The sequence below is a fragment of the Oryctolagus cuniculus genome, chromosome 4 (genome assembly GCF_964237555.1).
Source record: "Oryctolagus cuniculus chromosome 4, mOryCun1.1, whole genome shotgun sequence".
Classification (NCBI taxonomy): domain Eukaryota; kingdom Metazoa; phylum Chordata; class Mammalia; order Lagomorpha; family Leporidae; genus Oryctolagus; species Oryctolagus cuniculus.
The window spans coordinates 140,373,891-140,390,173 of record NC_091435.1 but is presented as its reverse complement, the minus strand read 5'-3'; the positions used below and the strand labels follow the sequence as shown (position 1 = coordinate 140,390,173).

At 46.8% G+C, this 16,283-nt stretch overlaps 1 long non-coding RNA gene across 1 annotated transcript; it reads left to right on the top strand.

Moving 5' to 3' along the window:
* The first annotated feature begins 808 nt into the window (after nucleotides 1-808).
* Nucleotides 809-8,638, top strand: LOC138849381 (uncharacterized). The gene is made up of 2 exons (XR_011388186.1): nucleotides 809-1,507; nucleotides 5,420-8,638. It is a non-coding gene; the product is annotated as an uncharacterized lncRNA (long non-coding RNA).
* The last annotated feature ends 7,645 nt before the right edge of the window (nucleotides 8,639-16,283 follow it).

Here is a 16,283-nt window from a genome sequence, read left to right as displayed (position 1 = left end):
CTCTGTGCAAAGTGATTTGACTAAATTTTCTTAAACACTGCAAACAATTGCAAATGTCATGTCATATCCTCTCAAGCATTTCTGTTGCCTCCAAGAACAAAGTTATACATTCAACAAAAACAATCTTACTAACTCCTTAGGAAATAGATATGTTAAATATAACTTGCAGTAAATTGAGTTCACTTAACATTCAAACTCTGCCTACAGACTTCACTAAATGGCTTGAATAACTTCTGATCAGCATCCCTTGTCTTTCCCACTAGCATGACGAATAAATGCTCACAATTATTGTGAAGAGGAAAACGCTGAGGTCTCACTCCGGTTTTTAATAGGATGGGCCGTTTGCCTTTACCATGCCTGGGCTTGTTTCTTGTCCGTCTCAGGACTGCACCGGCAATTGTCTGATTCAGGGCGGTGCCCTCAGTGCCACAGAAAGTGGACTGCCGGCCGACCCAGGGTGCACTTCACTCAAACGCCATGTGAACAGGCCAAGCTGCATTGTAGAGGACGGGCCCTCTAACCTCATGGTTTTTTTTTTTTTTTTTTTTTTTTTTTTTTTTTAATAGAAACCACATGTCTCCTTTCCCAGTATCCACCACCACATTTTATATAACTTTTATCTTCCTGATTTGAATGAGGTTTTAACTTCTGTCTATGCTCAACCAGCCTGTTCCTCTCCTGGTTTACGTTCAAGGGACATCCCCCCTCTCTGCGCCTGCCTTAGCTGTCTCGTGATCCAGTATTCTGAGACTCCTCGAGGGACTATATGAAAGGAGATTTTTTTTTATGTTTTAAGTGCTTTGCAATATAAGGAAATATACACTTACAAATATGGTTGCCATTATTATTAGGTAAATATTGATTAGCTCCTTGATATCAATGCCCAATAAATACTTGTTGAATAGGATGTAAGAGGCCAAATCAAAATTCTAATAGTTATGTTTTAGGAAACAGCAAAATGATCCTGATAGTTTATCTGGAAGAAAATAACAATCAAGAATGAGTAAGAAAAATTCCAGAAGTCCCAATAATGAGGAACGGTTAGATATTGGAAGGTATTAAATAGTTAGTGCGGCTAAAAATGGGTGATATTGGCACAACAATTGACAGATTGCTTAAGGGAACAAAAAGGAAAGCAAAATTGGTATTCATGTATAAGATGATTTATTTGTGATAAAGGAAAAAATGGAAAGCAAATAGTTTGTATGTATATGTGTATATATATACATATTTAAAGATGCATTTATTTATTTGAAAGTCAGAGCTATGGAGAGAAAAGGAGAGCTCGTCCATCCACTGACTCACTCCTCAGATGGCTGCAACAGCCAGGGCTGGGCCAGGTCAAAACCAGAGCCAAGAACAACTTCGGGGTTTCCCAAGTGGGTGGCAGGGGCCAAAGCAGTTAAACCGTCTGCTGCTGCTTTTCCCAGGCCATTATCAGGGAGCTGGAGTGGAAGTGGAGCAGCCAGGACACGATTGGGCCCCGTATGTGATGCTGGCATCGCAGGTAGGGAAATGGTGTTTTAAACAAACGGTGTTGAGATGATTGCCTATTTGGGGGAAATATGTGAAGCTTAGTTCAAGTAATACACAGGAGAATATAAAACCAGAAAAGCAAAACAAAACAAAAAGTAAGTACACATTAAAAAATCTTCAGCAAGTTCATGAGAGAGGCATGTGTTGTGACTCAGCTGATTCAGCCACTGCTCGGGACTCCTGCATCCCATACAGGAGCGTCTGGTTCGAAACCCAGCTACTCCACACTTCTGATCCAACTTTCTGCTGTACATCTGGTAGGCAGGTGCCTGCGTTCCTGCCACCCATGTGGGAGGTCAGGAGGGAGTTCTTGGTTCCCGGCTTTGGTCCGGCCTGGCCCAGGCTGTTACGGACATTTGTGAAGTGAACCTCAGGAAGATCCTTCTCTGTCTCTCCCTCTCTCTCTATCACTCTGCCTTTCAAATAAATAAATAAATCCTTTTAAAAAAGTTTACGGAAAAGCATATTATTAATAAACTATGCATGGATTTATGATATTTTTGCACCAAAATAAACTAATCTTTCAATTTCACTTTCCACAAACTATTTGAAATACTCTCTTATATCTGATTTCTGTACAGGAAAGATGTTCTAAGCACAAAAATAATAATAGAAATTATCACAAAGTAAAAGATTGAGTATGGATGTATAAAAGCTGATAACTTCTATATGATTAAAATACTATAAAGATGCTACACATGCACACAGACTACAAGAAAATATCAGCCATTATGCATACATGAAAAGGGTTCCTATCTGTTACATGTAAATGCTTTATTTAAATCTATAGGAAGAAAATATTCTCCCCTACTAAAATAAAAGCATCATAAGGAGGTTTTTTTTTTATTCTCCCCAAATAAAAGCATCATAAGGAGGTTTCACTGCTGACATGGAACTAGCAACCAGGAAAAATAAAAGAAAAAAGTAAATATTAAATGCCAAGACACAAGACCTTTAAAAACTGTGAAAATCTGTCCAGATGTGGAGGCAAGCCAACAATGCCACTTTAACGTTGGCACAAGAAAACACCTAGAAAGACGTAGTGGGAACTCCTTTGGGTCAATAAGCATTTTCTCCTGAGGTGGACAAGAAGGCCAAGGTGTGCATACATGCTTCAAATATAATGTTTAAAACTATATGTAGCCCTGGGGCCGGCACTGTGGCGTAGTAGGTAAAGCCGCCACCTGCAGTGCCAGCATCCCACGTTGGTGCTGGTTTGAGTCCTGGCTGCTCCACTTCTGAGCCAGCTCTCTGCTATGCCCTGGGAAAGCAGTAGAGGATGGCTCAAGTCCTTGGGCCCCTGCACCTGTGTGGGAAACCTGGAAGAAGCTCCTGGCTCCTGGCTTTGGATTGGCCTAGCTGTAGCTGTTGCAGCCATCTGGGGAGTGAACCAGCGGATGGACGACCTCTCTTGCTATCTTTCTTTCTTTCTCTCTGCCTCTGCCTCTGTCTCTGCCTCTGCCTCTCTGTAACTTTGCCTTTCAAATAAATAAATAAATCTTAAAAAAAAAAACCTGTATGTGTCCCTGTAAAGCATAATCAGTAGTACCTTTAGTCATTATTTGCATGTTTTTGAAGTTTCTTCTCAATGGTCTTTTATCAATGAGAATGTTGCCATACCATAACTATAGAGTTTAGAGTTTAATTCTCCAACAAGTGTGAGTAGCTGTGTCTACAAGGGATCCATGCATGGCAAATAAAGTGATTCTGTGAACACTTCCACTCCCTGGCCTCTTCTAATAGGAATTTTACAATTTAACATATAAGATTTGTTCGTCTGAAATGTGGACAATGAGTGAAACAAAGCCGCCATACAATAGAGTGAGAAAATAGTACGCTCGGGGCAGGCACTGTGGTGCCGTGATGAAGCTGCCGCATCTCGCATTAGAGCTCGTGGTTCGAGTCGTGGTTCCTGTGCTTCTGATCCAGCTTCCTGCTGATGCATCCTTGGAGGCAGCCATGATGATGGCTCGCATGCTGGGGCCCTGCCGCCAAGTGGGAGACCAGGTGGAGTCCCAGGCTCCTCGCTTCCACCTGAACAAGCCCTGCTGTTTCAGGTGTCTGGGGAGTGAACCAGCCGATGGAAGATCTCTCTCTCCCGCTCTCCCTTTCTCCCTCTCCCTTCCCTCTCTCTCTCTCTCTCTCTCACTCTCCTCTCCCTCTCTCTCTCACTCTCCCCTCTCTCCCTCTTTCCCCTCTCTCCCTCTCTCTCCCCTCCCTCTCTCCCTCTCCCTCTCTCCCTCTCTCTCAGTCACCCTGCCTTTTAAATACATCTAAATTTATTAAAGAAAATAGTAAGTTTATCTGGGTAAATGAAGCCAAATGTAAAAAAAAAAATGCTGGAGAAAATCCTAAGTCAGCAAAAGTTAAATGATACCACAAGATGTTAATTTGTAAAAGGAAAATTTGTGCAAAAAGATGTATTTTCATAGTTCGCAAATGGGAGAAAAGATTTGCAAACTATAAAACTGATAAAGGATTAATATCCAGAGTCTATAAAGAGCTGAAGAAACTCAACAACAACAAAACAAACAATCCAGTTAAGAAATGGGAAAGGCCTTAAACAGGCATTTTTCAAAAGAGGAAATCCAAATGGCCGACAGACACATGAAAAATGCCAGGATCACTAGCCATCAGGGAAATGCAAGTCAAAACCACAGTGAGGTTTCTCCTTACCCCAGTTGGAATGACTGTCATACAGAAATCAACAAACAGTAAATGCTAGTGAGTATGTGGGGAAAAAGTACCCTAATCCACTGTTGGTGGGAATGTACACTGATGCAGTCATTGTGGAAGACAGTGTGGAGATACCTCAGAAATCTGAATATAGACCTCCCATATGACCCAGCCATCCCGCTCCTGGGAATTTACCCAAAGGAAATGAAATCAGCGGATGAAAGAGTTGTCTGTATCCACATGCTCATTGCAGCTCAATTCACAATAGCTAAGATATGGAATCAACCTAGATGTCCATCAACTGATGACTGGATAAAGAAGTTATAAGATATAAAGGAATACTACTCAGCAGTAAAAAAAAAAATCTTGCCTTTTGCAACAAAATGGATGCAACTGGAAACCATTATACTTAGTGAAATAAGCCAGTCCCAAAAAATACATTTACCATGTTTTCCCTGATCTGTGGCAACTAATAGAGTACCTAAAATGTAATGTATAGGAGGTAAATTGACATTTTTAGATTTGATGAATGTTTACAACCCTTGTCTTTACTGTTGAGGAAAAGTGTTTTTACTTCAGAGTATTTATTGAACTGTTTACTTAGTGTAGGGTTAATCTTTTGAGTATAAAGAAAACTGAAAATGAATCTTTTAAAAAAAATTAAGAGTGAGAGGGCCAGGCGCTGTGGCATAGCGGGTAAAGCCTCCGCCTGCAGTGCCAGCATCCCATATGGGTGTCAGTTTGAGTACTGGCTGCTCTTCTTCTGATCCAGCTCTCTGCTATGGCCTAGGAAAGCAGTAGAAGATGGCCCAAGTGCCTGGGTCCCTGCACCCACGTGGGAGAACCGGTAGAAGCTCCTGGCTCCTAGCTTTGGATTGGCACAGCTCCTGCCATTGCAGCCAATTGAGGAGTGAACCAGCAGATGGAAGACCTCTCCCTGCCTCTCCTTCTCTATCTGTGTAACTCAGACTTTCAAATAAATAAATAAATACATAAATCTTAAAAAAAAAAAAAAAAACAACTTAGAGTGAAAATGGGGGGAGGAAGAAGAGTGTAAGTGAAGGCAGGAGGGAGGGTGGGCTGAGAAGAAATGATATTTCTAAATCTGTGTATATGAAATGCATGACATTTGTATACCTTAAATAAATTTTTTTTAAAAAATCAATGTTTTTAAATAAAAAACTGCATTTCCTGTTTTACCCTACAGGTGGCGCTGTGCTAGCAGCATGCCTGGTGAACACCAAAAAACGGGAAAGAAGGCTGCCAGGAACCGCCAAGACCACTTCCTGCAGAAGCAACCATGAGGGCTGTTACTCATCTGCTTGACTGTGGCCTGCAAGAAGCTCACCCTGTTAGAACACAACACGGGACCCACACAGAAAAGCACTTACTACAGGGTGCTTCATCAGGCTGATGCCGCTGTCTCCCGAGAGGTCCATTCATTCCTTCAGTTACTGATTGACTCAGTCAACAAACATTTATTTTTTAAAGATTCATTTCTCGGGGCCGGCATTTGTGGCACAACAGGTTAAGCCGCTGCCTGCAACGCCAGCATCCCATATGGTTCAAGTCCCAGCTGCTCCACTTCCGATCCAGCTCCTGCTAATACGCCTGGGAAAGCAGCAGCAGCAGATGACCCTGGTGTTGGGCCCCTGTACCTACATGGGAGACCCAGGTGGACTTGTAGGATCCTGGTCTCAGCCTGGCCCAGTCCAGCTCTTGGCAGCCATTTGGCGAGTAAACCAGCAGATAGAAGAACGATCTCTCTGTTTCTCCCTCTGTGTAACTCTTTCAGATAAATAAATATATCTTTTCAACTTATCTATTTGAAAGGCAGAGTTACACACCTACAACTTAAATTTCCCAAACACAATTTGCTGTCTGCTACTTCCCTTCTCATGAAACTGGCAGAAGCTCCGAGTCTCTCAAAGCTGACACTCAACGGTCTCCATGACACACGCCGGTTTCCTTCCAGCCCCCTGTCCCCTAGGCCTCTCTATCAGTACGGTGGGCGGGGGCGGCAGGTGCCAGTCCTCCATCCCTGCTTCCCCATGCCCCGCCCCAGGCCACTCCAGGCATCTGAAGGGACTTTCTCTCCCTGCAGGAAATGACGTTTTCCTTGAAATGCAATCACCAACTTTTTAGAGGTTAAAAACCCTTAAAAAGTTAACTTTGATGACACAAATAGTGACTTGTTTTAAACATACTTACTCGACAAAAACTTGACACTTCATTGTTAGGCTTCCCATGAAAAATATTTTATTGTGCTGATTTTTCTTTAAGGTTTATTTATTTACTTGAAAGTCACAGTTACAGAAGAGAAGGAGAGACAGAGATCTATCTGCTGGTTCACTTCCAAGCTGGCCATAAGGGCCAGGGCTGAGCCAGGTTGAAGCCAGGAGCCTCCTCTGGGTCTCCCATGTGGGTGCAGGGGCCCAAGGACTTGGGCCATCCTCCACTGCTTTCCCAGGCCATAGCAGAGAGCTGGATCGAAGTGGAGCAACTGGGACTCCATGGGATGCCGGCTCTGCAGGTGGTGGCTTTACCCACTATGACCAGCGCCTGCCCTTATTGTGCTGATCTTTTGAACTGTAGGACCAGGGCAGCACAACCCTACAGAGAAGCTGCCCTTTGAAGAGTCTGACCTGACTCCATCTGGCAGAGAAGATGAGCCCTAGGTGGGAGGACGGCCCAGGTCCTGCGGCTCCTGGGAGGCCAGGCCAGAGACCTGGAGGGTGGCACAGAGCTCTCCCTCCCTCCTGTCCCTGCAAGCTTTCATCCAGCATTCTGGTTTCCTATCGAAGGACCTGCACTCACTTGCTCCCATTCATAGACTGGTCAGAGCTGTGGTCTCAGTGTTCAGGCCTCTACAAAACAACCATATTAGAACATGAGTTGTAGGGGCCGGCACAGTGGCACTAGAGGTGAGGCTGCTGCCTGGGACAGTGGCATCCCAGGTGAGCGCTGGTTTGAGTCCCAGCTGCTCCACTTCCAATTTAGCTCCCTGCTAATGTACCTGGGAAAGCAGCAGGGCACCTGCCACTCATGTGGGAGACCAACATGAAGCTCCTGGCTTCCACCTCGCCTAGCCCTGTCCCGGCTATTGCAGCCATCTGGGGAGTGAGCCAGTAGAAGATCTCCCCCCGACCCCCGCTCTGTAACTCTGCCTTTCAAATAGTGAATTAATTTTTGAAAAAAAAAAATAACATGGTTTTTAGTTGAAAAAATTATCAGTGTATATAGTGGTGATGATATGGTTTTGAAATACCTAAATACAGGATTGGTGCTGTGGTGTAACAGGTAAAGCCAACACCTGCATCTCATATGGGTAGGTGTTTGAGTCCTGGCTACTCCAGTTCCCATCCAGCTCTCTGCTAAGTGCTTGGGCCCCTGCCATACATTTGAGAGGCCCAGATGAAGTTCCTGGCTCCTGCCTTCAGTCTGGCCCAGCCCTGGCCATTGCAGCTATTTGGGGAGTGAACCAGTGGATGAAGATTCTCTCTCTCTCTCTCTCTCTCTCCTGTGTGTGTGTGTGTGTATGTGTGTGTGTCTGTAACTCTGCCTTTCAAATGAATAAAATAAATATCTTTAAAAAACTGAATATGCTGTCTCCTTTTGAAAAACATTTTAAAAATTTTATTTTTTTTATTTGAAAGATAGAGTTACAGAAAGAGAGAGAGAGAGAGAGATCCATCCGCTGATTCACTCCCCAAGTGGCCACAGTACCAGGGGCCGGGCCAGGCTAAAGACAGGAGCCAGGAGCTTCATCGTGGTTCCTCACACTCACATAGGTGTAGGTGCTCTTGGGCCATCCTCCACTGCTTTCCCAGGCTCATTAGCAGGGAGCTGGATGGAAAGTGGGGCAGCAGGGACTCAAACAGTCATGCATATGGGATGCGGGTATTGCAGGCAGCAGCTTAACCTGCTGCACCACAATGCCAGCCCCTGTGCTGGCTCCTTTTGTATTTGCTTATTGTGACCTTTCCCCCATATTCTAGAGGTTTCCAGTTATGTCAGGGAGCTGTAGCATTGTTAAAGAAGGAATGCAAAGAAAAAAAGAAAAAGAAGGAGAAAGTTAATTATCAGCTTCTGAATGGGATGTTAGCTCAAAGGCTCCAGATAGGAGGTTGGGAAGTAGCTGAGTTAGGGTCAGCATTGTAGTACAGTGGATTAAGCCACCGATTATAACACTGCCTCCCATATCAGAGCTCCAGTTCAAGTCCTGGCTGCTCCACTTCTGGTCCAGTTCCTTACTAATGCACCTACTTAGGCAACCAGTGATGGCTCAAGTGCCTGGGCCCCTGCAACCCATGCGGGAGACCTGGGTAAAGTTTCTGGTTCCTAGCTTTGGCCTGGTCCAGCCCTGGCTGATGTGGCCATTTGGGGAGTGAACCAGCAGATAAAAAAAAAAAAAAAAAAAACAAAACACACACACACCAACAGATAAAAATCTCTCTTCTTCTTTGTCATTCTGCCTTCCAAATAAATAAATAAGTAAATAAATACTTTTTTATGAGGAGGCTGAGCATGCACACATCTGCCATCATGAGGGCGAGTGGAATCAGGTGCAATGCTGGGGTGGACATTCTCAAGAAGAGCCAGATGCAGGGTGTGGGGTCCGGAGCAGCAGCTGGACTGGAGGCTGAGTCATCAGGGAACGGAAGCAGGTTCTTCCAAGCCAGAAGGGACCAGATCACAGGTGCCTCAAAAGCAGGTGCCCACCAGGCATGGCCCCAGCCTCACCTCAAGGCTGCGGCCCAGGGAGAATCCAGACCACCTGCCCATAGATCTCAGCAAGGATGCAGAAGACACTGCAAGGAACCAAGAACCTCATCTTCTCCCTGGCCCTCAGGGGTCTGTTAGTAAGAACTCCATTCAAACCCAGGCACCAACTCAAAAAGATAGGGAAGAAGGATGCAGATTAAGAAACTAGGCTGCGGCCAGCACCGTGGCTCACTAGGCTAATCCTCCGCCTTGCGGCGCTGGCACACCGGGTTCTAGTCCTGGTCGGGGTGCCGGATTCTGTCCCGGTTGCCCCTCTTCCAGGCCAGCTCTCTGCTGTGGCCAGGGAGTGCAGTGGAGGATGGCCCAAGTGCTTGGGCCCTGCACCCCATGGGAGACCAGGAGAAGCACCTGGCTCCTGCCATCGGATCAGCGTGGTGTGCCGGCCGCGGCAGCCATTGGAGGGTGAACCAACGGCAAAGGAAGACCTTTCTCTCTGTCTCTCTCTCTCACTGTCCACTCTGCCTGTAAAAAAATTAAAAAAAAAAAAAAGAAAAGAAACTAGGCTGTTTTTTCATAAAGAGATGAACATCTGCCTACTATGCCTATTTCCATGGTTGTGCCTGAATATTTTCCCCTGTCTTCAGTGGTTGGAGGCTCATAAGGAAGACAGGAACCATGTTAGAGGAACGACGATGCTACGTCTTCTTTGCACAGGCGTGAGAAGGGTGAAAAATCTACAACCCTTCCCACATGCGTGTTGTGCTCCTGCCCATGGCTAAATCTGCTGCTGCTTGGCTGCTCTGCTCCCCCTGTCCACCCACACCCACCCGTGGAGAAGAGCTCAGAGAGTCCACACTGAATAGACACAAAACTGGGGGACTAGGAGAGGAACAGAGAGGGCATAAGCCAAAGATGAGAAGCCACGCTTGCAAGAGGGCAGGAGGCGTGCATGTGTTCAAGGACACTGGGGGGCAGGGGAGCAGGAGTGTCACAGCGAGCAGGAGGGAGAGGCGTGCTGTGCTAGGGAAAGAAGGGGAGGGGTCCTGGCGCTGATGGGTCTTAGGGAAGGCAAGAGGAGAAGTGTTTGATACGTGCTTGCATCTCATTTACACTTTTGGGATCTAGGTGTATAGATCCTATCAGGACATGGCCCCTTTGAACCCTACCCACTAGAGCAGTGAAGAGCACACATCGCAGCTCCAACAGGCTGACACACACAGTGACCCTGTCATCAGCCGGAGCAGGGACTCTCAACCGGCGGTGACCTTGCCGCCCAGAGGACGTTTTTGGATCATCGCAACAGAAGATGCTGTCGACGCCTTGTGGGTAGAGACTAAGGATGCTGCTAAACACCCTCCACTATGGGATGGCCCGCCCACAACTAAGAATTACCCCAGCCATACGTCAGCAGTGTCGCAGTCGAGAAATCCTGAAATAGAAAAATGGAGGAAGGAGCAGTTGTTTCCTGGCACATTCCCTTTGCAATGACAAAATAAAAGCCAGGTTTTTTTTTTTTTTCAACTTTTTTTCATTTTAAACATCATTTTCAGTTTGTGGTGTTAATTTTTTTAAGATTTATTTACTTGAAAGGCAGAATGACAGAGAGGGAGAGAGAAAGAGAGAGATATCTTCCACCTGCAGGTTTACTCCCCTAATGACCAAAATAGCCAGGGCTGGGACAGATCAACGTCAGGAACCAGGAAACTTTGGGTCTCCCTTGTGGGTGGCAGGGGCCCAAGCTCTTCAGCCATCATGCACTGCCTTCCCAGGCACATTAGCAGGGACCCAGGCAGAGACGTCAGGATTCAAGCCAGCACTCCAGTGTGGGATGCTGGCATCACATGCAGCAGCTTAACTGCTGTGCCACGACACCATTCTTTTTTATTGTTAAAGATTTACTTACTTACTTACTTATTTATTTATATGAAAGGCAGAGAGAGAGATGGAGAGAGAGAGAGAGAAAGTCTTCCATCTGTTGATTCACTCCCCAGATGGCCGCAATGGCTGGAGCTGCGCCGATCTGAAGGCAGGAGCCAGGAACCAGGAGCTTCTTCCAGGTCTCCCATGTGGGTGCAGGGGCCCAAGGACTTGGGCCATCTTCCACTGCTTTCCCAGGCCATAGCAGAGAGCTGGATCAGAAGTGGAGCAGCCGGGACTCAAACTGGCGCCCGTATAGGATGCCGGCACTGCAAGATGGGGCTTTAACCTGCTGCACCACAGTGCCAGCCCACAGCAGGCTCATTTTTAAGTTGATAATTTTGTTGGCCCACAAATGATGTAAATATCCAAATGGCTCTGGGCAAAATAAAAGGTTCCCCGTCCCTGTTTAAGGGATGAGGGGTTCATCACCTTGTTATACTCCTGTCTTGCTCACATTGAGATTGCGTGAAGGAGGCAGCTGTCCGGGAGAAGACTACAGAAGCCCTGGCCTGGAGAGGTCAATTCAGGCATTTTCCCTCCTGTTGGACCCCATCAGTGAGGGCCAGTGTGCCAGGCTGGGCTGTTCCTAACTCTCTGCTTGAGCCTGTAGGGACATCCCAAGTACTCAGAGGCAGAAAAGTGCAGAGGAAGATTAGCGAAAGGCTTGGTCCCAGGGCCAGTGCTATCCAAAGTCACTGCTGTCAGATGCCTTCCCTCCACTGGCCATGGGTGAACACCTGCCTCTTGGCTCCAGTAACAGCGAAGGGAGGGCAGGGCCACAGTGCCGTGACTCAAGACCATTTCCATCAGGGGATTTACGAATGGATGATTTGGACACTGACAAAGAGTTTCATAATATCAGCACCTAATGGAATAAAATCAAACCTGTGACAGCCAAGTTACAGGTTACCAAAGGGTGGGTCAAACAAATGGGCGTTTATGTTGTTTTCTCTCATGGCAGGGCTGGAATAACGTAGTCCAAAGCTGGTGCGAATGCCCGAGGATTTCAGGGGCAGGGATTCACCTGGGTTTTTGGCCAGGTTGACAGATGACTGTTGGAAGTCCAGGTACTTTGCCTGTGTCCAGTGAAGGCCACAGGAAGGAGGTATGGTGGCAGCCTCATCTTTCCCTTCCATCAGGGAGAGCAAAAGCCTTTTGGAAACCCAAAGTGGATTCCTTCTCATGTCTCACTGGGTCGCATAACCAACTCTAGCTGCCAGTGAGGCTGGAAACCAAAATTTTGCTTTACTGATGTTTGCCGTAGAGGTGGCAAGGGGGATGAAGGTTGGAAATAGAGAAGTCCCCTGTGTCCAGCGTGGCATTTTAGACTAATGGCGGCTTCCTGATGAAGGAGGCGACAGAATCAGGAGCTAAGAACTGATTTTATGGGTGGCTTTGAGCCCAGACAGTGCTGCTTTGGGCCTGGAAATGGAAAAAGAGTCATTCTTGCCACATCTGCTGGCATCTGAGGCTCCGTGAGCTCTAAGGGACAATGCTTTTCTCATCTTGGACCTTGACATTCCCTCAGCAAGCATCATAAAGTGGTGAGGACTACGGGTCAGGGATGGGGAACCCCACACAGGAGAGGAAGAACATAACAAGCGCATGGGGCTAAGCTGCTTCTTGTACTGCCAGCATCCCATATCTGAGTGCCGGTTCATGTCCTGGCTGCTCTGCTTCCAATTCAGCTCCCCACGAATGCACCTGAGAAGGCAGCAGGAGATGGCACAAGTACCTGGGCCCCTGCTGCCCTTGTGGGAGACCTGGATGGAGTTCCTGGCTCCTAACTTTAGCCTGGCTCACCCCTGGCCATTGTGGCCATTTAGGGAGTGAACCAATGGATAGAAAATACCTCTCTGTTTGTCTGTCCCTCTCTCTGTGTCACTCTGCCCTTCAAACAAATAAATGGATCTTAAAACGGAAACAGAACATAACATGCAGCTCTCTCTGCCATGTTTCCCACTACCCCCTCTGTCAGTGGAGACCCTTTAGGCACTCCTGGAGATAAATAACTGGGGAGAAATTCAATTATCTGGACAAGTGAAAAGTGGACCTAAGATCAAGAACTTCAGATTAATGATGTTAACAAATTTCCCATATGCCCATGGGCTGCCTGGAAATTTGATCATAATAACAAGTATGAAAATATCTTGTGGGGCCGGCGTCGTGGCTCATTTGGCTAATCCTCCACCTGCAGCGTTGGCATCACATATGGGCACCAGATTCTAGTCCCAGTTGTTCTCCTTCCAGTCCAGCTCTCTGCTGTGGCCCGGGAAGGCAGTGGAGGATGGCCCAAGTTCTTGGGCCCTGCACCCTCATGGGAGACCAGGAGGAAGCCCTGGATCCTGGCTTCAGATCGGCGTAGCAACGGCCGTAGTGGCCATTTGGGGAGTGAACCAACGAAGATAGACCTTTCTCTCTGTCTCTCTCTCTCACTGTCTATAACTGTACCTGTCAAATAAATTAAAAAAAAATATCTTGCAACTTTGAGATCAGCTTTCCCAGCCCCTGCACCTGTTACTAGCCCCATGTTCTTTGGCTCACTTGCAAGTAGAAATTGACAAGAGGCTGACAAGATTAATCGGGGCTTTTGCTCAAGCACAAGGGAGACAGCACATGGGAAGAGGTTCTCCCGACGCTTGCCCTCAGCGTACTGCACGTCCCTCTGCTTCAGGCTCACCCCCCTTAGCACAGGACCTTTCGGCTCACACCAAGCTGTGTTCTGCTCAGGTACTGCTGTTTTTGTTGTTGCTGCTGCTGAACGTATGACATGCTCAAAATGACGGCGTTGCTCACCACTGCCACCCCCGGAAGGTCACGTGTCGGTCACATTGGGCTACTCTGGGCACGTGTGCAGGTTGGGCTGTCCCTAGCAGGACAGTACAGGGCCTTTGGCTGTGCCTTTGCCCCTGATCGGTTTGGAGCTGGAGACAGTACTTGTCAGTCAGGAGCAGCCTGAGTCAGTGGGTGCTGTTTCTATCCTGTGTCACAACATCCCGCAAAAGTTTGAAGATGTTGAGAGGTGGCCACTGCTAGATGTGCATGACCCCTGAGCTTCTGCTCTCTTTGGCTATCTCTGCCAGAAGAGAGCTGCTTGTGACAGCGCATAGCCCCAGCCCAGGATGAGGATTGCAAACCCCAGGTCTTGCCTCTTTCCTTCTCTCCTTCCTCATCTGACTTCTGAGATGTTGCCGTGTCTCTGCACCTCAGCTTTCTGCAAAGCTCAGGCTCAGTGCAGCTGGTTGAAGGCTTCTCCCTGGTTTATCTTGTGAGTTTTCAATGCAGAACTCTGGGCTCATTTGTAAGCAGTTTCTCTGAACAAATCATCTCATGCATTTACTCATTCATGTATCTTTATTTTAAAACTTTATACTTTCTTTTTTTAAAGATTGATTTATGTATTTGAAAGGCAGAGTTACAGAGAAGCAGAGGCAGAGAGAGAGAGAGAGAGAGAGAGAGGCCTTCCATACACAGGTTCACTCCCCAAATGGCTGCAATGGCCGGCACTGGGCCAAATTATGCTGTTATGAACATGGGTGTGCAAATATCTCTTTGAGACCCTTCTTTGAATTTCTTAAGATATATAACCAGAGGTGGAACTGCTGGATTTTATGCTAATTCTATTTTTTTAAAGTTTTTGAGAAACAGTAAAGACTGCTTCTTATGGAAAAAGTTAAGCGTAATTGTGTAAGTCATTTCCGGACAGTCTTTGTGCTAGGCAGCCCAAAGTCTCCTAACTGATCCCGTGGGGGACAGGGTATGGAGGGAACCTCGGGAGCAGTGGGAGCAGAGCAACAGCATCACAGAAGCACCTGGCACGTTTTGGTAGCTGCCAGCAGCTGTGCATGTCGGCACACAAGTGCAGGCGCGTGTCAGGCAGATGTTTTGGTTGAAACAACAGAACCCACCCTTGCTGCTTGAAGCAGGAAATGAATACTATACAGGTTTTGGGTAGCTAAGAAGTTCTCAGAGAGTCAAAGAGCGAAGCTGGAAAGATTTTCAGCCAAGAGCAATAACCAGATCTCACATCTGGTCAGTACGTGTAGACACTGTGGTTCACACAGGATGCAGCGGCCGGGGCCTCTGTCTTCACTGGGTGAAGTCGCTCTCCTGTACCATGCCACTGTCACCAGCAGTGCTTTTTCTTCTGCTTCACAGTTTTGTAAATTGAAGTGTCTCATGGCTGTAGTATTCTAGGAAGAACTGAGTCATGTGTATGCATCCCAGCTGCAAGGGAGGCTTTGACTTTGAGAAGGCTGGACTCGATTCCCTGAGGCTTATTCGAATTCAGTAGGCGTGCTATGATTGATTGGCAATGTCTGCCATGGGTATGAGAAAGGGAGACATGGGAGTGTGTTATAGACTGACAATATCCCCTCAAAATACATATGTTGCAACTCTAAGCTCTCCTGTGGTTGTATTTGGAGATGCAGCCTTTATGGAGGTAATTGTTTAAATGAGGTTATAGGTTTTTGACCTCATCTGATAGGTCTGGTCTCCTTATGAGAAGAGACCCCAGAGAGCTTATGCTCACTTTCCCCCTCTGCATGCATGGGAAGACCACTGGGGGACACAGCAGGAAGGTGGCCATCAGTGAGCCAGGAGGAGAGCCCGCACCAGAGACCAAATAAGGTTTTGGACTTCAGTTTACAGAACTGTGAGAAGTCAATATTTGTTGTATTGTTGTACCACGGCTGCACAGCCTGTGGTATTTGTTAAAGCTGCCCCAGCTGACTAATACAGAGTGAGCTGTAGCCCATGGGTCACGCACACATGATGGTTCCCATCACTGCCTGGAGATCTCCAGCTTGTGGTATCTTCCTTAAATGATTTTAAGTAGGAAAATCATGTCACCAGATTTGCATTTTTAGAAAGACAGTTCCAGTGGCAATTTGGGTAGGGATGGGGAGAGAAAGAGATAGGCTGTAAAGAGCCTACGTAGGTGGTATCTCAGCAACTCAAGGGAGAGATGATGAGAAGCTGAGTGAAGCAGTGAAAGTGGGATTGATGGAGGAAGAACATGGATTTAAAAAACATTAAAGAGGGGCTGGCACTGCGGTGTAGCCAGTAGAGGTGCCATCTGTCACATCGGCATCCACATGCTCCACTTCTGATCCAACTCCCTGCTAATACACCTGGGAAAGCAGCAGAAGATAGACAAAGTCCTTGGGCCCCTGCACCCATCTGAGAGACCTGGAAGAAGTTCTTGGCTCCTGGCTTTGACCTGGCCCTGCCCAAGCCATTGCAGCCATTTGGGGAGTGAATCAGTGTGTGGAAGATCTTTCTGTATCTCTCCTTCTATATCTCTGTTACTCTGCCTTTCAAATGAATAAAATATACCTTTAAAACAAAACAAAACCCAAAAAAATTAAAGGGCATGAATCTATGGGATTTTGTTACTGGACACAAAGAGCAAGTAAGTGGAA